The following is a 23,219-nucleotide window of genomic DNA, read 5'->3' as shown; positions in this document are numbered from 1 at the left end:
GATATTCCATACCATATGATGTCATGCTCAGCATATAAAGCTGCGTGAAGAAGGAGGAAGGAGGAGACGTTCAGAGTGATGGCGTTTGTCTTCCCAAGTAACCATTACACGTGATGGAGCCCTGCTTTCCTGGAGGTGGCTAAACACCTGCCTGCCTGGAAGTAGTGAGTGAATTCCTTGTTTTGCTTTCCTTGCATGCGTGGCTTTTGCTTTACTTATTAAACTGCCTTTATCTCAACCCATGAGTTTTCTCACTTTTACTCTTCTGATTCTCTCCTCCATCCCACCGGGGGGGAGCGAGTGAGCAGCTGTGTGGGGCCTAGTTGCCAGATGGGGTTAAACCACGACAATAATGTACCTATACTTTTGGGTAACCTAAAAGTTTACATTTTTGTGTATATATTTGGGGTTGAAATTAATATGTTTGTTAGTAATCCTCGGCAACCTCTGTTGAAGTAATACACAGGTTCTGACAGACTATATATTATTTCATCTCATCTTAGCTGATGTATATTTTCCTTTTGTCTTGTTTCTCTGAAACTCAATTTTTTCTGTGCTCTTCACACAGAAGGGAAAATCTAGGCTGTTTTGAAGGTTCTACAGCTGTAGTACAGTGTGAAAAAACTCTCTGCAAAAAGGAGATTCTAGTTGTCACTTTATACCCTGTAACAAAGTATTTTTTCCTTGCAAAATATAACATCATGTACTGTACTTAAAGCTGCGAACATTTTCACACCCAGGATATGTTTGGCCCCTTACTGCTTTCATTTTTCACAATTTGCAGAAGCACAAAGCAATTCTGTGGTTGAAAATCAAAATTGTTTTTCCCTCTGAAAATAGCCTTTCAATCTGGTGAAAAAACCAACATGGGGTCAAGCTTTTACAATCCTTGTATCCTTGGCCACAGTGACTTTCCTCTTAAAACCTTCCTTGAGAATGTCTCATCTTCCCAAAATAATCTTCTTTCATTCCCTACTGGATCTTACACTGCTCCTTCTATCATTCATAAGTTTCCTGATGGAATTAGACTAATGGTGCTGTAATGTTATTGTTGAACTGGATGAAAAGAGAGTTCTGTGTGGTTATACCTGTCAAGATGGATGAGTATCAATGCAGCTGGGAGAAGCTTAGAGCAGCTCCTAAAAGACCATCTACTCAGAACTCACACTGATCACTCATGCCACCTTGATTTCAGTCTTAACCAAAGCTATCTGTTCAGTTCATACATAAACTCTGTCTTATGCTATTCTATTTTATTAGCTGGAAAAGTCCTTTTCAGTGGTGGGGTTTTTCTGATACAGAAAATAGAGAGGTTGAGCAGAGAGTGAGAGAGTGTGAGGGATAGCTATAACTTTTTCAAATGCCACAAATCTATAGTTTTGTAGGCAGTTTCCAAGCCAACAGCACACACTGAGATATTAAATTTGCAATGACTTCTCTTTGCAGTATAAAACAGGACAGTAGAACTTGTGCTTTTTACTTCCCCATGAAGGGAATTAGAACACACAATGTAATAAACCTTTATCTTCCAACATCCCTCTTTTGGCCTCTCTTCAATCTCTCTTCCTTTGCTAATCTTCTTTGGAAACATTAGAGTGCAGTGTATCCCACATCCCTGTCAAGCTGAATGTGTATATTCTTGCTTGGCAGTGACATGTGATAATGTGTTCGCTTACAGTGCCACCAGGGACCATTAGTGGGGCAGTTTTAAGTTCATCTTTTCCCATGGACTGCAGTGTGAGTTCGTGTGCTGCTCCTTGTGTGGAGCCCAGACCATGGTGCTTGACTGAGCACTGCTGAAGTTGCTCCAGCTGAAATGCATTAAAAATATGAATGTTGTCCTGTTTTGTTTTGTATCTATCTAAATCATAGGGTCATCCTGACACATTTAGAATTCTGTCTGCTGGGATCTGGTTTGGTCTGATCTTTTATAAAGCTCAATTGCAGTTTTGAGCACAACTACAATAGTTCCACGTCAGCATGAACAGGAAAACATGGGAAGAACAAAAATCCCAGATGTTTACTCAGTAATTCCACTGTCAATAACTCTATGTAGCCACTCAAAAAAGATAATTTTCTTTTTTATTATTTCCACAGACAATATGAAAGTGTTCAATATACCATTTCAAATTAAGAGCTATTAAAAACATACTCATTCCCTCAAAGATGCCTAGAATTATCAAGAACTCTTTCCAAAGTACTGTTGCAGTTCAAGACTTTAGTCCATCTGCTGTATCTAAGAATTCCTCTAAATATTCAGCTGTGGGGAAAGGAGCCAGAAGTCTCAGCCTGCCTTATTTACTGTTTTCTAAATCACGGTAATGTTTGGGTCACCTAAAGATGACACAGAAAACTAAACAGTGTATGTCTCTCCTGCTCCTTTTTTACTCTTCTCCCTGGTGAACAGAAAACTTAATTACAGACATACTGAAATGAATATTTATTTAATTTTGATGGCAATCAAGTCTGTACTAATTTTCATGGCACATGATTGAATACTACTGTCTTGGGGCTGTTGTCAGAAAAGTTTTTATTCCAAGTGAATCTCATTACCAAGATTCACAATTTAATTATTTCATTGAAAGAGAAAACAAGAGGAAAAGTTGATTATGAAGAGCAAAGCAGAGCCTTAAGAAGCCTGGATTGAAAACACTTTTCTGAAATACCATATAGAAGTAATGTAACATGAGATACGGCATAACATGAGATACGGCATAACATGAGGTTTTCCACAGGTCTTATGAAGTAGCTAGTTCCTAGTACACTTACGAGATTTCCTTTTTATATACAGAGTATGTGAAAAAGCATCTGAAAGGACAGGTGTGTTTCTTCTGAATGTCCTACTTTACTGTTTAGGGAAAATGAGAAAAAGTACTTTGTTCAGTATTTTGTTCCATCTTCAATGAGGGATTTTTTGTTTCTTTGCTTTATTTTGGAGAGGAAAACTGAGAATTTTCTCATTTCAGTTTGAATTCAGCTGATTATGTTTCAGTCTGAGTAAGGAGTCAGAACGTCAGAATGGCACCCAGTAATGCCCTTGGTAATTAATTCCTTGGTCTCTCAGAGCAGAGGAATAACATTTTGTATCTGTATTTGTGCAAGTTTGTATATCTGCATGTAGTTTATGGTCAGGATTATAAGTTTCATGTTTGTCCCCTGAAAAAACACAAAAATTATAATCCTGACCATTTAAAAGAAGACTTTATTATAATACTTATGTTTGTGCAGCTAGTTAATCAAGTGGTTTCTGTTCCACTGGAGGGACTTCCGAGACATTCGTTATTTTGTCTGAGAAAGCCTACAGTATACCAAGGTATGCTGGGAAGTAATGTTAGGAAGAACTCTTCCTTCACTTTAGGGAGATTTTTTCTTGTTTGTTTGGAAATAAGTTTAGATTGGAGGAAATCCTAAGGAAGCATAGATTCTTCTATACTCGAAGATGTGAAAGAAACATATGAAAGGACTTTCTAAAAGGCTGTTCATGGGTCCTTTGTGTGAACATTTTGATTTACAAAGGAAATAGGAGGTTTGTTAGGGCTGATCAGAAAAAGATGTCATGGACTCATTAACCAACCAGTCTTTAAATGGATCAACACAAGTAGACCAGAAAGAATAGAAATATTCTTCAGATCCTGGCACCAAGAATTCCTAAAATAACTTTTACTATAGCAATGTCCCTGGTTCTTTTGTCCTTCTGCTATTGTTTCATTCAGAATCCTGCACAGCAAGACCACCATAGGGTATCAATTTCACAATGTTATTAACATTAATGTATACTTTTATGGTTTACAGTATGCAGTATTATAATGACACAAATTGCAGCATATAAGTGCTTCAATTGAGAATTTGTTCTTTTTTCTTTGCTTCTTTCTTTAGTCTGTAAAGCTTCAGCATTGATCTTTCTCTCTAGTGATCCTATTTATGGTACAAGCCCAATGACGAAAAAAGCCAGAGAGTAGGAGCCTCCATCAGAGGGAGATGCACAAGGAAAAGCATTTTCCAGTCCAGTAAAAATACATGGAGGGTGGGAGAAAGAAGAAAAACTATGCTCAGTGTGATTTGTCATTTCTAGGATGTTATTTTTGTATTGCTGAATCCCATCAGATAGACTTACTGTCAGTGGCAATGTATAAAACGTGATATTGCTCTCCACTGCAATTTGTACATTATCGTAATTCGTCTAGGTGGAGACAAATGTGCTTCAGTCACTGTAATGTGGAAGCACTCCACCTACCAAGGAAGTGCAGCCGGCTCTGGACAGAGAAGCACAGCAAAATGCAGAAGCATAACCATTTGCTCTGGGTGGAGAAGAATACCACATCCAACTGAAACAGCATGTCAGGAAATTTTTTGCTAGAGGAATAAAATTGGAAAGATATTTGGCCCTGACGCCAGGGTTAGTGATAGCATCCTACAAAACTTGATGGTTTAGGAATACTTGTAAAGCAGCATTTCACCTACACCTGTCTAAATGACAGCACATCAACTCTCTCATGCACATATGTATTTCATGGAATGTAAAATGCCATTTCACCCTTCTGGCAAAGACCTCCTTGTGCTTTCTGTAAAATATGGCAAAGACCTTATTGGCTGTTCTTTTCTCAGTACAGAAGCAAGTTCTTCCTTTCTCCTTGGAAAGCAAGCGCTGCAGAAGATGGAGCAACAACACGCATGTCACCATTTCTATATTAATGATAACTTTCAGAGGAATCTATTAAAATGAGACAGATTGCAGAGAATGCACTCACCTAAAATGTATTGACTAATCATTTTCTGAATTTTTACTAAGTGATGCTTTGTAAAATTCTCGACAACTGAATGACTGATGACCAGCAACCATGACTGATATGGAATACTGATTAATAAACTTGTGTATTATTCTCCCTCAGAGCAACTGAAATTCAAATAATCAAAGTTAAGGAAACGGCAAAGTGACAGCATTTAATTAAATGTTGATGCCAAAGAAGGCTTTAGTCTTTACCTATAGAAACTTTCTGCAAGCAACAGCACCCAGATAAATCAGTTGTTATTTATGCCTACCTGGACAAGTTAGCTTCCTAAGACAATACAGAGTGTAAACAACTATCTGTATTCTTACAGAAAGAAATATCTGTGTTGGGTTTGTGTGGCAGGGGTTTGTGTAGCAGGGGAGGGGCTACAGGGCTGGCTCCTGTCAGAAGCAGCTAGAAGCTACCCTGGCTCCAAGTCAGACCCGCCGCTGGCCAAGGCTGAGCCAATCAGCAACGGTGGTAGCCCCTCTGCGATAGCGTATTTAAGAAGGGGAAACAAGGCTGCTGAAAAAAAGACCTGAAGCGGAGAGAGGAGTGGGATGTGAGAGAAACAACTATGCAGACACCGAGGTCAGTGAAGGAGAGCGAGGAGGTGCGCCGGAGCAGAGATTCCCCTGGAGCCCGTGGTGAGACGGCAGGCTGTCCCCCTGCAGCCCAGGGAGAGTTAACGGTGGAGCAGAGATTCCCCTGCAGCCCGTGGAGGACCCCACGCCGGAGGAGGTGGCTGGGCCCAAAGAAGGCCGTGACTCCGTGGGAAGGCCCATGCTGGAGCAGTTTGTGGAGGACTGCAACCCGTGCAAAGGACTTGCGCTGGAGAAGATCGTGGAGGGCTGACCCCCGTGGGAGGGACCCCACGCTGGAGCAGTGGAAGAGTGTCAGAAGTCCTCCCCCTGAGGAGGACGGAGCGGCAGAAACAATGTGTGATGAACTGACCGCACCCCCTATTCCCGCTCCGCTGCTCCACTGGGGGGGAGGAGGCAGAGGAATCGGGAGCAAAGCTGAGCCCGGGAAGAAGGGAGGGTGGGTGGAAGGTGTGTTTTTAAGATATGTTCTATTTCTCATTATCCTACTCTGATTTGATTGGTAACAAATTATTTTTTTCCCCCAAGTCAAATCTCTTTTGCCTGTGACCATAAATGGTGAGTGATCCCTCCCTGTCCTTGTCTCAACTCACGAGCCTTTCGTTGTATTTTTTTCTCCCCATCCTGCCGGGGCGGGGGGGGAAGAGTGAGCGAGCGGCTGCGTGGTGCTTTGTTGCCGGCTGGGCCTAAACCATGACACATTTTTATACTCAGTTCTAGTCCGAATTTTTATAGCTTCAGCTCCCAAGCATTTAAACATTGTTGTATGTATTTGCCTGTTGTATTGAAGAAGCCTCTGTTAAAATTTTGTTCATTGTCAAGGTATTTCTGCTTAAACTTCTCTTTGCTAAACTCAGTAACTGTTTCAGCTCCTTGGGCCTTTAATTTTTAGCTCTGTTTTCTATCTTCCTGTCAGTCTCAAAGCTCTTCTGAGAATGTTTTCTACTTTTTCCAATGCCATGCACAAGCAAATTGGACTCATCATGCTAGCATAATTACTCTAGACCAAATACAGAAGGAATATAATCTTCCTCTTACTTGATATTCTCCAGTCTATACACAGAGGGATATTTTACCTATCTATCTTAACCATTTTGGCTACGCAGTGTGCTCGGAAGTCATGTTCAGCCAATTACCCACCATGACTTCTACTCCTAGTTAGGGTTTCTGCTTCACAGAACAGAGTTTATGTTTCTCTAAGCATTGCACACATTTATTTCCCGTTAAATCTGACCTTATGCAAAACCACATTTGCCTTTCTCCAGCAGTCTAGATCACATGCATTATCCTTTGACTATCACTGCTTCTATTTTTGTGTATTTTTTGTCAGTAAATTTTGCTTTCTATCAGGTTGGTCAATTAAAATGTTAAATAGCTTAGAATCAAGAGGTCCTTGTGGGGTGGCTGTAGAAGTAAACCCACTCATTCAATATGAAATCCCCGTTAACTGCCACATTGTGATGACTATCAATTCATCATTTAAAATTCATTTGATGTGTGTGGCATGTTGATTTTATACCAGTCTAACTTCTTACTCACAACTATATACAGCCATTTTGTAAACATCTAGTGAACAATAAAGTGCGTTAAAAATGGGTCAACATCAATCCATAAAGGAAAATTGTGTCAAAACAGACTTTGATATGTGAAGAGACCAAGAGACTAGTATCTCTTGATTATTAGAAGGCTACTTGTGTTATCCCACATAATACCTCAGAAACAAATTAGAGGAATATACTGCTTGGATGCAATCAACAATGAAGTCAGTTTACTAAGTTGAATAAGTTGTTGAAACAGTGATTCTCAGGAATATTTCAGGAAAGAGATGGATTTTTACCTCAACATAATGACTGCAATGGAAACACTAGTGAAATTGTTAGTACTTGCTGAGCAAACCTCTGAAAATGACATTTGCTAAATATAAGTGTCTATTCTCTTTTGCCCTGACTGACAACACTTAGATCCTCCTGTCCTGAGAGGTCTAGCTGTGACAAGTCTGCTGAGCTCAGTGACATCACTCATGTACTTGCAGCTTCACTCATGTCTGCACTACAGTTGAAAAGCTCACTATGTTGTAAGGTACATACATGCTAGGCATAAAATTTACAGCTAGCTCAGTAACAACTAAGTGTGTGTCTGCAGTAGCCCTATGGTATGGACATTGCACAGATATTTGATTATTGCCCAGTTCACTGAGCTTTTCTGGTAGATTTTGATTTTTGCAAGCAGTCCTATGCTCCCTACTAATGTGGCTGCACTGCTAACCAGTACACAGCCTAACCAGCTCAAACCTACCTCAGAAATCCTCTCCAGTGTGTTACTGCTGTGTCATCAGAAGAGCAAAAACTTACTGGAATATTATACAGGCTTTTTTGCTGAAAACAATTCTCTTGCAAGCCAGCTCTGGGAAGGAGATGACAAGAAGAGATGCAGGCATATTAGCAGCTGAAAAAATTTTCTGTCTCCTGTAAGATCCTATTTTCATGCACTATTGTGAGATAATCCCCTGTTGTAGAATTATCTCAAGAATTCCTCTGTCCTTGGCTTCCAGAATATGAAAACATTGCCTTCTTTTGGTTTTCACATGGAATTTTTTTGCCTGATTCTGTAATAGCATATCTGGTAAAAAGTGCTATTCAAAGTGCAAAGACTCTACAAGTACCCAGACAAAATTCTGGCTATTCATAGTTTACTAAAATAAGCTAGTAAACTAGGAGATGCTGTGGCTGTATTATATCACATTTCTACTCCTCGCATCTCTTCGAGTTCTTTTATCATATCCTTTTCTATATTAGAGGTGGAGGGTTTCTTCTCAATGTGTCTCAAAATAAGTATCTCTAGATATGCTTTTATTTCTTTTCACATGGCAGATGGTGAAATGAGGCTGTCATGTGTTTCTGTAATAATGGTTTAAAATGGGAAAATAAAAAATAAATTGCCAGTCTGACATCAACACCAACAGCTGGAGAAAACAGATTTTCCCCTGAAAGTGGGTTTTGATAAGAAGGCCTGATGTGGGAACGACACTGACAGACAGTGTTTCTGATTGGCTTAGATGTGTTTGAAACTTACCTTAATATACCAATCACTCAGCAAATCTGTTATGGACTTTTATCGCCACTCTGGTATTTTCCTGCCAAAACGTCACTGTTATTTGTCTCACACTTGTCAAGTTCATACAGATACAGGAGACACTGGCTGGGAGCTCACTCATGAGAGAGGGGCTGGGTTTTGTTGCCAGACTAAGGCTTTCCAAATTTCCTCACTCTGCATCTCTCCCTAATGCTAATTTCCATTGTCAGGGCAAAGATCCAAAGAGAAGAGACTGACAAGGTAGCAACAGCATCCTCATCTGGTGATGGCCAAAATTTAGGAACTGTTAAGGATAGTCAGCACTGTGATTCATTAAGCATTGAGTGGATCCTGTCATAAGCTGACCGAAGCAATCCCATTTGAATGTTGAAGTATAACAACGTTTCCACAAATGGGTGATTAAATTTACAGTAAAATATGTGCTACTAGCTAAATATTTTGGAAATACTTTCTATATAATGCTTTCATAAGTACTTTAGAGCCACAACAGCATAGAGCTCCAATAATCTCTACTAAGGGTAAGGTAACCTTTTTCATGGCTGCCGATGGCGAGGCCGATTCTGGTACTCAGAGTAGTAGGATGAGCTCTACAACATACTGCACAGCATGACTTAGGAAAGACCCCTTCTTACACCTCACAAACTGAAAGCGCACCTTATTCTGCACAGCTATATAATGACTGAAACCTTCCAACGGTGCCCTGTTTGCAATACACATGGCCCAGGTGCAGTTACGGTACTCTAATTAGCAGCACACAATCTTATGCTAAATGCCTCAGGGTGCAGTTAAGTTACACATACACTTTTTTGACTGAAAAGTGTCTTAGGAGGAGGTCTCCTGTATTCCCAACATTGTTAAAGATTTGGCTGTATAGCAGTAGCTGTTTCTAAGCTCTCCTCATATTATCCTACAGATATGCTTAGAATAGACTTCCTCCTGAATAAATGTCTCCCAGTGTAGCACTGAATGCACACCTCCAGCTCTCCATTGACAACTCCCACAACTGAGGGTACCTAACACCTTGCAGGATCAGCCTCATCTCACTGAAGCTAGGAAGGGTTATGGATTTCATGTACATTGATATATAGATATTAAACCTAGTAGTTTTCTTGAGATGTTTATCCTGTTCCTAAAAAAGACCTACAATAACGCAGCAGTGCTAAAGTCTACCATTCAGCAGTTATTAGCTTTCTGTTGCAGGAGTAATGTGGTGCGCGATTCAAAAATCGTTAGATGCACTCTGTTTTACACAACTTAACACCTCTGCTCATGTAAAAAGTGTCCAATAGATGCCTTGGACATGGATGAAGACCATTAAAGACTAGTGGTCTGACTCTGGTTATCCTCACCAGGCCTGATTTTGACTCATGTTCCTGGCTTGACCTTGGATCCGCCTCATCACTACGGACTTGCCTGAAATCTGGGCCTGGGGTCCCCCTCGCTGAAGGCAGTGGGACAGGCTGGTGAGGACGCTGCCCTGCCAGCCAAGTTACCATCCTCAGCTCCCCAGCTCTTAGAGAGCATTCAGCCCTCACTGTGTCTTGATAGACAGCACTTATTCCTGTAAACATAAAGTATGCCTTTTAAAAAATACATTATTACTAATTTTTGGAATATACATTGGGAATCAAGACTGGATTTGAATTTAAGTTGCCTTCAAAGTACAACTATCCATGGCTTCTTATTTCTGTATTTTAAAGAATAATAATAAAGGTGAATCTTGATCCAGTTCATCCCTGTTTCTCTTTCAGCTAGCATAAATGCAGTTTAAAAAGCATGACTATAGCTAATCATTATGTTTCAATATTCAGCTATTTAATAAAGTACTTTTAAGACACTCTGCATCTCCCATTTTAAATCTTGTGCCAAAAATATACTGTTCTGATGTTAGCATTCTAACTGTGTGTACTTTATCAAGTTTTGGAGCAACTTCAGACCTCTCTGGGTCTAATTCATCCTCTTTTCATAACTTGCTGTGAAATCACTCACTCTCACCACAGAAAAACTAAAGTTCTGAGGTGCAGCCATGTAAACAGAAGATCTAAACTGTATTTGCGATCTGTATGATGTTTCCCTCAAAAAGCTGTGATAATTTAAGTGATTAAAAACCTGTTTCTTGAAAACAAACATGTTTCATTTAGTCACAAGTATACAGCAAACAGAGTCAAGGGATAGAACTGGTCTCATTCACCTGAACGTGATTCCTTCCTTGAAAGTTTTGGGTTATTTTTAGTTGGCTCAGGGGCCTCTACGCCTCAGCTGAGAGAAACATTCCCTCTGGGTTTTACTATGTCTCAAAAAGGAATGTAATGCAAAGGTGCTTGAGCTGAGATAACAGATAGTATGTTACCACGCTGTGTATGAATGGCATGTACATTTGTGGGCCTCCTGCGAGTGTACTGCTAAAAGCTGGGGTTCATTACCTGAGATGCAGCTCCTCACTAGCATGGTTAGATTGCAGTTGGATTAAAATAAATGCACTTCACACACACCTTCCTGATTAAGTCTTCTACAGCTTGAACATCTGTTTACTGTGGTGTTTTATGTCCAAGAGATGTCTGAAAGATTGGGCCAAGACAGGAAGTTCTTTGAAAAGACCAGCTTAGCCACAATAATAGTGATGCTATGTTTGACTCATTAAGTTCTATCTTGTTAATATGTACCTATTGGTGGAAAAAAAACCCCCACAAAAAACCCGAACACCAAACCCTGCATAGACATACCAAATGTAGACTCATCTGTAGTTGCTGCTCCCTTTCTTTGTCATGGTCTTCAACTATTCTTTTGGAAATTGTGGAAAAACAATTCTGATTGACCGGTACTTCACCACTGGGCATTTCCCATTAAAAGCTTCCTCCTGTTGTTCTTCTGAAGACTCTCAACAAATGAACATATCTTACATATGTTATTTTGTTTCTTGTTTTGTTTTGTTTTCCCTTTGAGTCCTTTTGATTTAACTGCATGCAGTCAATACAGACAACTGACAGATTGCTCACTGTATATTTATTTGCATGGATAGGAAACAAAGTGCAGTGTGCATGTAAAATGAAACCCTTTTCTACTTATGTTTAGGTTAAAAAAGAAGCGACCCAAGTTAGAGACAGCTAAAATGATAGGCCCTTATCTGTACTGAAATGCAGACATTGCAGTATATAGATAATCTGTCATAATTACTAGACCCTACTCACTATTAGTTATTAAGCGAGAACTATGACTGATCTTTCATTCAAGCAAAAAACCACAGGTACTGTGCATCTGACTGCTGTGAAAATGTGTGTCATCAGATATGATATATAAAGTAGCAGTCAAGAAGTTAGGAATAACCTGGGCATTTTCCTGCCAATTGAAATAAATTGCCAAATGCCATTCAGATTCTGTATGTAAATTATAATTAAAGTTTCAGCACTTTCCATTAGTCTTATTCATTGTCATGCAACTTTCTACCACCCTCAACAGCACTACCTTTTATCAGCCTTTTTAGGCTCTATTCAAAATGAGAATCTGACTAGTAGGAAGTTTCCATTTAGAAGATGCAAGGCAGCTGTGTTCATTTACTCTGCTAGGAATGCAGAGCTGTCAGTAACCCTGGAAGCTCATGGACTGAGAAAGCCTCAGGATACCTGGAAATATTGAGGAGCATGTTTGTGCAGATATAGCCTGCCTTTTCTTGGAGCTTGGCATGTTCCTAGGGCATAGTAACAAGCCTGGCCAAAACTGGAGGAATCAAGCTCTCTGTTTCCTCACATTAAAACTATTTTTCCTTAGCTACCTTTTTTACTTCAGGCTTTCATGGGAGAACACTTAAACTTACATGTTCATGCCCCAGGCCTGACCCTGCTGTGCAGTCACCAAGTCTTTATTGTTGTTGTTACAAGATGGGAACTCAAAGTATTTCCATCAGTCAGCTAGAAATACCTCTGCAGAGTAGAAAGGCACTCATGTGACCAGGACTGTATGTACCAAAAACCACAAGGTAATTGTTGCTTCACGCTGTGCTTCTGTTTGTTTCTTTTTGCTCCCTCTCTCTTCCACTTCTTTAAAGTAAAAGCATCTTCAGTATATGGATGTAATTCCATCCAGCAGTTCAAAGTGTGCGTGAGTATGTATTTGTTCATCCATACGAATGTTTCTTAATGTTTTGAATATTTGAATGAATTTTTTTTCTCTACGGGTCTAAAGCTGGTTTAAATTTTGCACCAGCTATAAACTTACACAGTGATAAGTGCTTGTGCTCAAATAACTATTAATTGATTTCAAGCATAATATTTATTTGTAGTCTTAACCCTAGAGATCTGTGAGATACATGTGATTGAAATAATATCTATACTGGGCTATGGTTGTCTCCTAGATTACCTAATTTCGTCTATTCATTTTCTTTGCATATATCCATTTTAGACTTTAAGAATCCTAATAGCTTCTGGAAATTTCATCTTCTATTAAAAAATGTCTTGGGAATGGAGCATGCTGTAAATCAGTGTAATTGACAGCCCTGGCATTTCACAAGAGGATACTCTCCAGCCTGTAACTGTGGGACTTCGTGCATTTGAACACACGATACAAAAACTGTCAGTAAATGTGCTTTCAGTCCTTTCAGACAGAGCAAAGACAAACCCATTTTTTGTCTGCAGGTTCCTCTCAGTTGTTTTAAGAGTATACTATGAAAGTTTGTTGTAGCTGGGAAGTTTACAGTACTGCTTTCTTTAGAAATAATTGTGTTGATCCCTTTTATTAAAGAAAAATAATCTTTTTAAGATTTTGCTATTCATCATAATCAGTTTAAATGTCAGAGATCCAACTCACCTTTCTGTTGATATTCCCTACACAATATTCAAACAAATAAAGGTATCTGGCCATATTTCTTTCTGTTAGTCTTTTTTTATTCTTCAGTAATTTTAAGCACTTCTTCATACTACTGTTTTCTATGTGGCAACTATGGCACTACTTTTTCTTCTTACTTTCATACTCTGTAGCCAGAAAACCACAAATCCTATGCCAACACATCTGTAGTAATGTTTGGTGCAGCAATAGATTTTCTGTATTTGGTCATATTTGAAAAGAGAGCTTTAGAGAGTTTATCTTTCTCAGCCATTCAGACAGATGGCATAGTGGATAGGGGCCTAATTCCTGAGTTCTGATCTGATTCTTCTGCCTGTTGCCACCCATCCCCTACTGAAAGAAAGAATGATTTTTAAGCTCTACAATAAGCAATGGCCAGACGTATGAGTACAGGCACTGAGTCCATGTGGACTGTGTTACAGGGAATGTCTTGTAGGGGTATGGCAGCATAACAGAAGATGTGGGACACAACAGTCATTCCTTAATGTTATTTCAAACACACCTTTAGTCTCTTTCTTATTCTTTCCTGCATTTCTGCAGACCAAAAGCCTTTCCATTTACAGAGAACCACTAGAATCAGTCACAGCTCCTGCTATGCCAAAGCTGGTCACTGCTAGAAAACCCACACAAGGCACTGACCTCAGTCCTGTCTCAAGTGGGGAGTCACAGAACAGCAGAGTTCTCCAGCTGTAATTCCAGAGATTCAGCTTAGAGTCTAGGCACATGATGGGCCTATTTCCTGAATGTCTCCAAATGTGTAAGCTGATGCCCAACAGCAGAGCAAAATATCAAGTAATGTCTTGGGCATGATCTCATGTCAGCATAAAGTAGTCATGCAGCACCTTGCCACTTTGGGTGCTGTTCTAATGTGTTTTCCTTTATCAGTCTTCCTCTGACTTCAGTTGCACACCAAGCAAAGTGCTGCTGTGATTTAAACTGCTTTGACCTGGTATTGACAAGACAGAAGATGGGGAGTTTTCTTATGATTTGTGACTTATTTAATCGTTAGGTAATGATTGTCAAATACTCACTAATCTATACTGTACAGCTCTTTCTTTTCTCACGGTTCTTATTTTCTTCTCTAAAAGCAATTGGATTCAGAGGGCCTGAACACTCATATAGGGTATTCCTCATCCATTTCACCTTCCTTTCCCTAGGATTACATCACTCTGAATTCAGGAGTGAATTTCCTCTACCTTTAGGATGTTTTCTCTGGAATGCTGTCCATACTCATTTAAGCTCTTTTTTTTTTTTTCTCCTTTTTTCTCTCCCTTAACAGCAGCCACAGCCACTGATACTAGGAGCACTAATGTACTCCTTTGAAAGGCTGTAGTATTACTATATATGAACTGCTAGAAAATAGAGGAGCAAGACAGACAAAAGCATTCATATTATCACTGGACTGCAGTCCTCTGGGAAACTGAGAGCATCACCCTCCCAGTGGAGCTGCATCAAAGATCCACATCATCCAACATGCATGTTGCTGCATGAACAAGGCATAGAGAAGAGATTTTGGACACGGTGACATAGTTCACAAAATAGATGGACTTTCTTTCCTTTGTGATTACAGTGGGAACTATTATGAAAATAATCTTCCTTTTTTCCCCAAGGACTGCTAAACTATTTAAACAGGATCAGTGTGGACCTCTAATTTGGAAATTGTTTTTTAAGCATACCTCAGGGCTTAAAAGCTGTGCCTGAAATTGCTTGAAATCCACACTAAAGTTTTTCCATTAAACCTTTCCTCCCACTGAAGAAAGATTCCTAAAATTACCACAAAATTATTTCTCTTGCAGAAGTTTTCCGATATGTCTTATGATTTTTCTTCAAATATTGTAATTTAATATTTATAATTAATAAATATGAATAATATAGGATTGTGCATAGTAAATAATAATGATAAAATAAATTGTGGCGGGTTGACCCTGGCTAGATGCCAGGTGCCCACCAAAGACGCTCTATCACTCCCCCTCCTCAACTGGACAGGGGGAGAGAAAATAAAACGAAAGGCTCGTGGGTCGAGATAAGGACAGGGAGATCACTCACCAATTACTGTCACTGGCAAAACAGACTCAACTTAGCGAAAAATTAGTTTAAGTTATTGCTAGTCAAATTAGAGCAGGATAATGAGAAATAAAACCAAATCTTAAAACACCTTCCCCCCACCCCTCCCTTCTTCCCAGGCTTAACTTTACTCCTTATTTTCTCTACCTCCTCCTCCCCGAGCGGCGCAGGGGGACAGGGAATGGGGGTTTGGGTCAGTTCATCACACGTTGTTTCTGCTGCTCCTTCCTCCTCAGGGGGAGGAGGACTCACACTCTTCCCCTGCTCCAGCGTGGGGTCCCTCCCACGGGAGACGGTCCTTCACAAACTCTCCAACGTGAGTCCTTCCCACGGGCTACAGTTCTTCACGAACTGCTCCAGCATGGGTCCCGTCCACGGGGTGCAGTCCTTCAGGAACAGACTGCTCCAGCGTGGGTCCCCCATGGGGTCACAAGTCCTGCCAGCAAACCTGCTTCAGCGTGGGCTCCTCTCTCCACGGGGCCACGGGTCCGCAGGTCCTGCCAGGAGCCTGCTCCAGCGCGGGCTTCCCACGGGGTCACAGCGTCCTTCAGGCATCCACCTGCTCCGGCGTGGGGTCTTCCATGGGCTGTAGGTGGATATCTGCTCCACCGTGGACCTCCATGGGCTGCAGGGGGACAGCCTGCCTCACCATGGTCTTCACCACGGGCTGCAGGGGAATCTCCGCTCCGGCACCTGGAGCACCTCCTCTCCCTCCTTCTTCACTGACCTTGGTGTCTGCGGAGTTGTTTCTCTCACATCTTCTCACTCCGCTCTCTCTGGCTGCAACTGCTACTCCCCTGTAACTTCTTTTCCCTTTCTTAAATATGCTGTCACAGAGGCGCTACCACTGTTGCTGATTGGCTCGGCCTTGGCTAGCGGCGGGTCCGTCTTGGAACCCGCTGGCATTAACTTTATTGGACATAGGGGAAGCTTCTAGCAGCTTCTCACAGAAGCCACCCCTGTAGTCCCCCCCCCGCTACCAAAAACCTTGCCACGCAAACCCAGTACATAAATAATAAGTACTACTATAAATATAGAAATGATTTTTTGCCAGAATGTTTAAATGATAGCATGTTCACTGGTAGAAAAAAAATGAAAGGAGAGTTTAAATAGTACAGAAAGGGAAGCTGAATATCTAATTTGGCAAGTTAAAAACTTTGAGGGACTATATGCAAAGGAGTTCTGTGTTTTTCTTTTTCCGTCTGTTTGTATCTCAATACTGCTGTCAAAGTTAGCATTTCTGACCTCTGCCAGAACAAAAGCTTTGTTGTTGAATAGTGTCACAGAGAAGCAAGAATAAGATGCAAGATTGAATGTCCTTCAAACACTTAGCAACAAAGCAATGCCAGAACACCAGAAAAGGGCTTCTCACCATACGGCCAGAGTGAAAAAAGGCCAGCCTTTAAGGAAAAGAAATTCTGCCACTTCTCAATCACTTGCTGTTTCAGGGCAACATTTGATATACTGCAACATCATCACATATTTGCATCCATTTAATTAAATCACAAGTTTCGGAACGGGAACATCTTTGTTTTCACTGAGAGGTGAATTAAAAAAGGAAGATAATGGAACTTCTTGGGTTTGCAAAACTCTTGTGTGTAATTTGTCCTTTGCAAGAGGACAAATTTTGCATAAACTCTATGCAATTGATTATAGACATTGTGCCTTTTAATTACTTATTTCTGCATAGTGGTCTAGTTACATGCTGGACATGATATCTATGTGTTGTTTGTTCCTTGCTTACATAGTTGAATAAGAGTCACCACGCAGTCAAACAATCATATCACAGTCAAATGAATCTAAAACTGTTGTCTTCCCCTTCACCAGTTCACAATAACAGTACAAGCAATTGTGTTAAAAAAAAAAAACAACAAACCAGCATTACAGAATTCTACCATACGTCACCCTACAAAGCAAATTTCATCAGAACAAAAGGGGAAAAGTACCCTTTATTCTTCAGACTTACAGTACAAGCTGGAAAAAAATAATGGGAAGAAGTTGCAAAAGCTTTCAGCTTACACAATGAGAAGATGAATCCATGTTTGTCTGATTGCTTGTACAAAGATTTTAGAGATCAGTATCAATGCATTTTTTATATTCTTTTTTAGTAGTTCGATCCAGCATTTGTATTTGTGTATTAATCCAGAGAATTAATATAATTATTAAATGTCTTAACAATCAGCTTTGAAATTATTATATTGTGAATTATTTTCTTACATTCAGGAACTCAACATAACTCATTGTAACCAAAAGCCACAAACCCCAATCTGAAAACTCCTAGACATTATATTTGCTCCAGCATGCAGCATGTCTTTACAGAAAATTGGAGGAGGGGGTTGTACAAAATGAGTAATTGACAGAAATGTCTGTGGAGTAAGGAAACTGGGAAGGGTGGAGGATGTCACCTAAGACAAATAGAAAAGAAGCGCTTTTAAACGTTAAGATCTGTTACAGCAGTTTAATGTGGTTCAGGATCAGAGGTCACCATGAGCACTATTCTTAAGGCTTTGTATATTTTACATGCCAATACAGGTATGTGGCAACAGATCATTAACAGTAATACTTTTTTATAGGTCAGACTTCAGAAAACCCAGAGAGAGACCTTGTGCTATCATCACTGGAAGGATGGACAAGTAAAAGTAATCACTTCAGGATGTCTTATAATGCAAATCAGCTATGTGACATTTCATTTTTATACCCTCTGAATGCAAGAGCACTTGTCTAACATACTAAGTACCTCTGCTGGGAGCTACATCTTTCACAATTAATTTTACAGTGATGAAAAACAGTTCACAACATGTAATATGGTATTTCACTTGCCTTTACTGCTTTCCCGTAGGACATTCCACATGGAAAATGTGATTGAATCACTGCAGAAGTACTTAGCATGAACTGTTCACTGATCATTGTTCCCCTTATTATACAGGTGCCGGTGTTACCCATTTCATTCTAGACTTTGTTGCACAATAGTCAATTTGGAATTTTCTATGCACGTAGAAGCCAAGACTCCCTCTGTATCTTGTAATACCATTAGCTACCTTCAGGAAAAAAAATAGAAACCAAGACTAACATGGTTTAAAAGGAGCCTGCAAAAACATTAACTATCATGAGATGCATTGCTATACATATCACAGATAAGAACATTTCTCTGGATGTCTTCTACCCTACTAGAAAGTCAGCATCCAAAAATATAATTATGTCTCAGGAGCTGGTGGGAAAATTCATAATGAAAAACTTCAAAATAACTTTTTTCAGATTGAAATCTGCTACTTACAGATCTCAGATAAAAATGTTTAGAATATTGAATAATGCCTTTTACTCGTTCTGCAATACGACAGCTGTCCACATGTTAGGAAAGATAAAGACTGAAAGTGAAAATAGAAATAGAATCATGGTTGCACTTTATAAAACTTGACCAGATACTGAAAGAGATTTGCAAATTGAGATTTGAGCAAGATGGGGATATTCTTCTTTGGAACGTTGCAGAATTTTGAACTAGTGGTTTCTTCCAAAATGAGAATCTTTCTAAAAAATTACTATAATAAAACATTTGAAAAAATCTGAATTAAATAATACTCTTTTACTTACTTTCAAACAACTTTCAAGTAGTAAGGCAACTTTCAAACAACTTTCAAGTATATGATCTTATATTTGCCACTTCCCAAACTGCAGTAAACAATAGAACAAAAACACCTGCAAGCTGAACAAGAAAAACAGGGCAAGTATCACCTGTTCTGATGAAGTATCCTCCTTGCCCTCCCTCTGTTGTAAGCCCACTCAGTATTACTTTCAGCATCAATCTTGCCTAGCCTGTTCCAGATTTCACTAGCTACTGACTAATGGGTCCAGCTGCAGACATGCAGGGCTTGGCAACAGTTTATTCTCAGGATATATTAAACCAGGGCTGGAAACTCTTGAAAATATCTTGTTTGACTGACTGCAAAAGCTGAAGGGAATGAAAAAGGATCCTAGGACAAAGAGCACCTGCCCACTCACAAGGATGTGTGCTTCAGGAACACATAAATGTCCTTGTCATGTCCTCATAAGGACAGGAGAATACAAATCAAAAATATTTAATATTAATGTGCCAAGCACTGGATATTTATCACAACCCAACAGCTGAGCACTTTTGTCTTTGTTGCAAACTAGCTATCACAGGTGCACAGGAACAGTTTTCTTAAATCTTGTCTGACACCTCATAGTCAAGCTCCAGCACTGTTTTTTAGTACAATGTAATTTTAAACATTTCCCAGAAAACTGAAATGAGAATTTTAAACTTTTTAATGTTTTTGTCAATAACTTCTGTTCAACAGATTTAATCCTCTGACTTTTTACCTGTATGTTTTTCATTTTTTTAACTACAACTCCCTTTAAGCACTAGATGTCTTTTATGTAGATATCCTTAAACCAATACAGCTAGATAGTCTACCTCCAGTCTTAAATAACAACTCCACTAATTCTCCATGTGAGCTTTTAAAATCGGTTTGTGCCACTTCACTACAAAAACAAAATGATCACTTAATATAAAAAGTAGAAATTTTGCCATCTTGGTTTGTTGCAATAGGAAAACTATTTGCTTCTATAATTTTAACTAGAGCAAGCTAGAGCATTTCTGATTAACAGCAGTTTCACTGCCAGACACTGATTTTTCAAAACACAAACTTTTTTGAACAGATTTGCAATTTTTGACACGCCTTCATTAGGAAAAGTTATTGTCCAGGGCTGTCTGATCAAGTCTGTCCAAAGAGAAAGGAAGAGTGGGAGATAGAGACAGTCTTAAAAAATTGTACATTTTGACACAACTGTAATGAAATTTGAAAATGTTCAAAGGATTCAAATGTTCAAAGCCTTCAAAGTTGCCATAAAATGCTTTTATCATCCTATGTGAAGTTCCATTTTTAATGTAACAGAGATAAAAAAATGGGCCTCGCTAATTCACTGTTAGGACTAGCAGAGTCTTTGCAAATTATACAAATTATCTTCTACACAATAAAAAGACAATGGTAATGCACTATAGTATTAATTTTGTTTATTTATTTAGCAAGTGTAATCTGGTTTTAATTATGTATGATAGCACCCTAAAATAGACTAATAAATACAATGAATATAATAAATATATGAATATAATAAAGCCTAGGTAATCAGGGACTTTAAATCTTTTTCTGACATGCCTCTGTATATCCTTTGCTGGATTCTGAAATTCCTTATCAAACTTCAAGCAATATTTCAAATTAAATGAAAACTAGTTTAAATGATTTGGGGATTGGCCTATCATTTATTATTGCAGTTCCTTTTATTTAAAGAAAAAATTAATTATTTTTTGTGTGTGCAATTGAAAGGTCACATAACTTCAAATGCCCACAGACAAGCTATCTGCCTGCTTGCTTTGGAACTTGTACAGTTAAAGGAGGCACCAAGAAAACCAGAAGAACTAGCAATGAAATTACCAACAGAAAATAGCATAGGACTTCCCGGCTATTTTCCACTATTCATGCTCCAAAACCTGGCTAAAGATTTTAAAAAGGGACTGAGCTTTGGAAAAAACAGTGTTATTAAATTGAACTGAAAATAATAAATGTAAGAAGGCTGAGTTTTCTCTGAGTTATCCTCAGGTGCTGCGATACATACTCCATAACTGCAATGTTTTCAAAAAGTCCTTCATTGAATAAACACAAAATCCTGGCACCTAGCCTACAGGAACTAGATCTTTGAAGTATCCAAACTGTCTCTCATTTTCAGCAGCATATGCCACCACTTAATCTGATGGCAAAAATGTTAGATTCTTCACAGAAAATGCCTTACCATCTTGCCTTTCTCTTTGTAACACAGGCAAACTAGCTTGAGTTCATCTTTGACTTTGACTATGACAGCGTGGTGAGAAAGAAGAAGAGTGGAAAGAAAGGCAAGGAAGAGTTATCAAAAATACTTCTGATGGTATCTTTACATTATTATCCTCTGAGTTTACTCTAAGTGTACACTGCTGAAGAGAATAACACTTGAATGCAAATTTCTCTCCCCTCAAAACAGGAATTTTGTAACTTGCAAGTGTGGAGGTATGTCTCTACACATATGTCTCTAATGTCATGGTACTAGCAAGCACATCAAATCAGTGATGTACCATGTCCAGGGGGTTAATGCCCAGAATTGCTTGGGGGCAGCTCTGGGAGCTACTGTCCATGGGGAGTTAAGGTATTTAGACTAAATACTTCAAAAGGAAAGTAGCTTGCAAAAAGAGTAGATAGACAAAGATGGTTGTGGCATCTAGAAGCAACATTTATGGGATGGGAGGAAGACTGAAGTGTGTTCTTGTTTATATCAAATGTTTACTTCTTGATTGTCTATGCTTACAGGGAACCATTTTTGGGTTGCAAACTGGTATATCTTCTTAGCTTTAAAGTCATTATATGTGAGAATTTTTTCACATCCAGTCATTATCCCTATACAATATGTGGATTATTCTTGAAAGGAGTTTTACATTAAAAGCTTTCTTGTCTTTACAAGTGATAGCTTTTTGGGGCAGGCAGAAAGGGACCTGAACAGTATGTGTGAAAACCATAGTACCTTGAGCGGTGCTTTGTGGAGATAAGAAATTTATTTTTTATTTCTGTTTGGAGAAAACTAATTCAAAATGGTTTAAAATATTTACAAAGAGCATTGAATCACTTGGCTTAGCTTTAATGATGGTAGAAAGACACTTCACTGCCTTCTAGGTATGTAGCAAATGGGATGTTATTTCTTAGCAGGAGATGTAACACTACTTCTTACATGCTTAAGAATTCAAATTTTTGTTTTCAATGGCAGCATTGTTCTTAAAGCGGTGAGTTTAGATGCCAGTGATTCCTTCCTTCAAGTTGCTGTCATGAGCTTTCTAACCTATTTCTGTATGCCCTCAATGTATGAGCTACCTACAAATATTTTTTAAGACTAAAACTATTTGTGGAAATGCAATAAAAGTAAATGTTTTCTAAATGAACAATCCTTGTGGTCTTACTGTATGCTTGATAGAACAGTGGAGGACTTTCATACTCAGCAAATGTACCTGAGAATACTTCTTTTGCAAGTCATTAATCAGAGTCTCCTTGGAACTAGCAGGTGTGAAAATACAATTTATCTGAGTAAGAGCTGGAGTAAAAAGCGCAGTTGCTGTGGTACAATAGTGTTGCGGGCTAACCCTGGTAGGCAGCTAAGCTCACTTCCACCCCCACCACTGGTGGAATTGGGGAAGAGGAAAGGAGGAGTGAAAACAAGAAAACTTGTAGGTCAAGATAAAAATTGTTTAATAAGCAAAGGAGAAGTGGAAGAAGAGAGGAAAAAAAACCCCAGAACAAGAGATGCAAAGGGAATCCTCACCACCTCCCGTGGGTAGACCAATGCCCAGCCAGTTCCTGAGCAAAAGATGGCTAAGGTCCCAAAACGCCCTCTTTTCCCTTTTTATTGCTAAGCATGAATGGCATGGAATATCTCTCTGGCTAGTTCAGGTCATCTGCCTGCTTGTGTCCCCTCCCAACCTCTTGTGCATCCCCAGTATATTCACTGGAGGCAGGGCGGGGGGAGGACACAGTGAGAAACACAGAAGGCCTTGACCCTGTGCAAACACTGTTCAGGAACAGCTAAATCATTACTGTGTTATCACCATTGTTTTGGTCACAAATCTAAACCACAGCACCATACAAGCTGCTATGAAGAAAATAAACCCCATTGCAGCGAGACCCAATACAAATAGTAACTTCCTTTATGGAAAAACCTAGCTGAGAGTTTGAAAAATGCAGAGAAGCTGTTAGCTTAAAATTACTTTAAAATAGATATTCATGGTGGATTTCTTTTGAAACTATGCATTATGTCTTCTGCAAAGTAT

General features: G+C 39.3%; 1 long non-coding RNA gene across 1 annotated transcript; it reads left to right on the top strand.

The window, feature by feature from the left end:
* The first annotated feature begins 108 nt into the window (after positions 1 to 108).
* On the top strand, positions 109 to 22,293 carry LOC127027560 (uncharacterized). The gene is made up of 3 exons (XR_007767811.1): positions 109 to 164; positions 17,938 to 18,003; positions 21,194 to 22,293. It is a non-coding gene; the product is annotated as an uncharacterized LOC127027560 (long non-coding RNA).
* Positions 22,294 to 23,219: the final 926 nt, after the last annotated feature.

The sequence above is a fragment of the Gymnogyps californianus genome, chromosome Z (genome assembly GCF_018139145.2).
Source record: "Gymnogyps californianus isolate 813 chromosome Z, ASM1813914v2, whole genome shotgun sequence".
Taxonomy (NCBI): Eukaryota; Metazoa; Chordata; class Aves; order Accipitriformes; family Cathartidae; genus Gymnogyps; species Gymnogyps californianus.
This window is presented reverse-complemented; position numbering and strand designations above follow the sequence as displayed.